Consider the following 4,386-nt stretch of genomic DNA (forward strand, 5'->3'; position numbering starts at 1 on the left):
ATATATATATATATATATTATATATATATATATAACTAAGCGACCATTACAGTCAAATGACCGTAACAATGGGTCAACTGGTTGGGATGAGCAGCAGTGGAGCTATGCCTGGCCCTGGTTGGGACTCTTCCCCAGCCGTCTGCTGCTTCGGCACTGCTACAACCCTCAGGCCGCAGGTGGGGATCGGGCTGAAACCTGGCAGTCTGACATCGCCTGAGGGGCCCCCGGTTGCAAGAGGTTGCAGGCCAGGCTGAGGGACCCCACCTGTGCATGAATCTGTGCACTGGGCCTCTGGTCCTAATATATAAAAAGCCAGGGGCCGTCACAACCTAAATGACCGGATGGACAACCAAACAGCAGGCTGTGTGAGGCAACCAGGCTGGCGGGGCCGGGGGGCAGTTGGGGATGACCAGGCCAGTAAGGGTGTCAGTTAAGATAAATTTGATGGGTCTCAGCGTGGCAGCAGGAGGGAGCTCTGGGCCCCAGCCAGGGCATGGTGGTGGGAGTGAGCTCTGGGCCCCTGCCAGTGTGTGGCAGAACTCTGGGTCTTGCGCAATTATGGGCATGGCCAGCCTTCAAAGCAGATCCTGACAGGAGGGAAAAGGGAACCCCATTCCTTGCAGAATCAGCCATTGGTCAGCTTACTATCAGCAGCCTGCCAACCAGGAATCCCGTTTCCCTGCACCCTGGACCCTAAACCATTTCCTCTAATTAATTCTCTTTTAATAAAGTGCATGATTCCGTGCACCTGGCCACTAGTCTGTACTAATAAAAGGGTAATATGCTAATAAGACTGGGATATCTTCTGGGAGACCTTCTGAACAAAGCCATGGTGGCAGGGCTGAGGCAGAGGTGGTTGGGGCAATCAGGCCAGGGGGGGAGGACAGTTAGGGGTGATCAGGCTGGCGGGAGAGGGCAGTTAGGGGGATCAGGCTGGCAGTGGGGGCCAGTTGGGGGCAATCAGGCCAGTGGGGGGCACGGTTGGGGGCGAGCAGACCAGCAGGCAGAATGGTTAGGGTTGATCAGTCAGGCAGGCAGGCAGGTGAGCGGTTAGAAGCCAGCAGTCCTGGATTGCGAAAGGAATGTCCAACTGCTAACAGTCAGACATCCCCCGAGGGGTTCCAGATTGGAGAGGGTGCAGGTTGGGCTGAGGAACACCCACTCTGTGCATGAATTGTGTGCACTGGGCCACTAGTGTGTGTGTGTATATATATATATATATATATATATATATAAAGCCAGCCACCATAATGACCATAACAACCAGTCGCTATGATGCCCACTGTGGCCAGCGAACCAGCCTAATCAGGTACTAGTACATATGCCTCCTTTTTTCCCCATTGACCCAAGAGCTCTTTATGTGGTTCACTGAGGCTGATCCCTGGCCAGCATTGTAGCTTTACTTATTCCTCTGCTCAAACCTGCTCTCTTCCCATTCTTCTCAGTTACTGTTCTCAAAAGTATCCTATATAATAAAGAAGTAATATGAAAATTGACCATCACAACTTGCACAAGATGGCCACCACAAGATGGCCGGCAAGAGAGGGCAATTGTGGGGGATGAGGCCAGCAGGGGAGGGCAGTTGAGGGGGACCAGGCTGGCAGGGAGGGCAGTTAGGGGCAACCTGGCCAGCAGGGGAGGGCAGTTAGGGGTGACCTGGCCAGCAGGGGAGGGCAGTTAGGGGTGACCAGGCTGGCAGGGGAGGGCAGTTAGGGTTGACCAGGCTGGCAGGGGAGCGCAATTGGAGGCAACCAGGTGGGTGGAGGAGGGCAGTTGGGGGTGACTGGGCCTGCAGGGGAGGGAGGGAATTTGGGGGGGATCAGTCCTGCATGGTAGGGATGGCAGTTGGGGATGACCAGGCCTGCAGGGGAGGGCAGTTAGGGGCAACCAGGCCGGCAAGAGAGGGCAGTTAGGGGTGACTGGGCCGGCAGGGGAGGGCAGTTAGGGGTGACTGGGCCATAAGGGGAGGGTAGTTGGGGGCAACCAGGCTGGCAGGGGAGTGGTTAGGGGGTGATCAGGCTGCCAGGAAGAAACAGTTAGGGGCATTCAGGCAGGAGAGCAGTTGGGAGCCAGTAGTCCCGGATTTTAAGAGGGATGTCCGACTGCCAATTTAGGCCCAATCCCACAGGGGTCCCAGATTGCAGAGGGTGCAGGATGGGCTGAGGGACACCCCCCCAGTGCACGAATTTCATGCACCAGGCCTCTAGTCCTTTAATAAGGACTGCCCATTACCAGACACTCCCACCCCGATCAAGGGCGAGCAGGCCGGCCAAACACCCCACTTCCTTCCCCCTGGCCATCCCCATCCCTGATTGGCCCACCCCACCATGACAGGTCTGCAACCCCTCCCCCTAGCCTCCCCATCCATGATCTCACCCCCCAACCCAATAGGGGGCCGGCCAACCTCCTGCAGCCCTTCCCCCAGCCACCCTGCCCCTGATCACACCCCCTACCCCAATAGGGGGCAGCTGGCCAGCCAACCTCATGCAGCCCCTTCCCCCAGCCAACTCTCCCCTGATCACACCCCCCAACCTCAATAGGGGGCGGGGCCTGCTGGCCAACCTTTTGCAGCCCTTCCCCCTGGCTGGCCCTGTCCCCTATGGGCCCCCACCACCCTGATTGGCCTGAAGCTCCTCCCCCAGCCAACCTTGCCCCTGATGGGCCTCCACCAACCTGATAGGCCCACAGACCCTCCCCCTGGCCTGCTCCACCCCTGATCACCCTGCCACCCAAATAGGGGGTGGGGCTTGCTGGCCAACCTGCTGCAGCCTCTCCCTCCACCCAACCCCACCCCAGATAGGCCCCCCCACCCCGATCAGGGGCAGGGCCAGATGGCCCACTGCCCACAGACCCTCCCCATGGATGGCAACACCCCCAATCAGCCCCACAACCCCTATCTAGGGTGGGGCCCACCAGCCAATCACCCATGGCCTCTCCGCCCAGCCAGCCTGGCTCTGATCGACCCTGATCAGGGTGGGTTAGCTGGCCAACCTCCCACCACTTCTCCTCCTGACAGGCCCAGCCCTGATCCATCCTGATTGGGCCTGGGCCTGCCGGACCTCACCCATGCATGAATTCGTGCACTCGTCTCTGATATATATAATGGAATATTACTTGGTCATGAAAAGAATGAAATCTTATCATTTGTGACAGCATGGGTGGACCTAGAGATATTATGCTAAGTGAAATAAGTTTGTCAGAGAAAGACAAATACCATGTGACTTCACTTACATGTGGAATCTAAAGAACAAAATAAACAAACAAACAAAATTGAAACAGACTCATAGATAAAGAGAACAAAATGACGGTTGGCAGAGGGGAGGGGATTTAAAAGGTGAAGGGATTAAGAAGTACAAATTGGTAGTCATTTGATAGTCCCAGGGTGTAAGGTACAGCATAGGAAATATAGTCAATAATCTATACTAATAAAACGGTAATATGCTAATCAGACCATACATCTTCCACACAACCTTCTGGACATCCTTCCAGACAAAGCCACAGTGGCGGGGCAAGGCAGTGGTGGTTAGGGGTGATCAGTCCAACAGGGAAGAGCAGTTAGGGGGATCAGGCCAGCAGGGGAGAACAGTTAGGGATGATCAGGCAGGCAGGCAGAGAGGTTAAGGGCAATCAGGCAAGCAGGCAGAGCGGTTAGGAGCCAGCGGTCCCAGATTGCGAGAGTGATGTCCAATGGTTCCAGGATTGGAGAGGGTGCAGGCTGGGCTGAGGGATGAGTGACTCCCCCCCACATGAGTTTCATGCACTGGGCCTCTAGTCTATGATAATAAAAACATAATAGGCTAATTAGACTGGATGTCCTTCCAGATGACCTTCAGAACGAAGCCAGGGCTGCAAGGGAAGCCTTGATCCTGGGTTTGGAATGATGGTTGTTCTGTATTTTAGTTATAATTTTGATGTGGTTGTGGGAGGTGGTGACTGGCATTTATCTACACTGCCAACTTGGTTCTCCATAGTTTCTTGAAGGATTTTTTCCCACAGCCCTATGGTTTTTCATTGCCACAGAGGAAAAGCGGATTTTTGAATTTAGCTCTTGTTGGAATTTGCCAGATAAGTGCAATGAAAGACGGATGGGTGCAGAAGATTAGGATAATGACAGTAGTGTATTGATGTAAAGGAATGTGGAATCTAAGGTAGATTAAAAAGGGCTATGAAGAAAGTTGGGAGCTGATCAATAGGTAGGAAGCAGAGAAGTTGATGGACTGAATGTCAGAAGAAGTGAGGACTCATTTAACACTCACAATGAGGATGCTTTAAGCCAGCTTGTAGAGTTAGAGATAGTGTTCAAGAATAACATATTTGAATCAGTGCTTTCAGTGGCAGCATAGTTTCAAGTAATAACAGAGGCTACATGTGAATGTGGGAATTGGT

Source organism: Myotis lucifugus, unplaced genomic scaffold (assembly GCF_000147115.1).
Source record: "Myotis lucifugus unplaced genomic scaffold, Myoluc2.0 scaffold_40, whole genome shotgun sequence".
NCBI lineage: Eukaryota > Metazoa > Chordata > Mammalia > Chiroptera > Vespertilionidae > Myotis > Myotis lucifugus.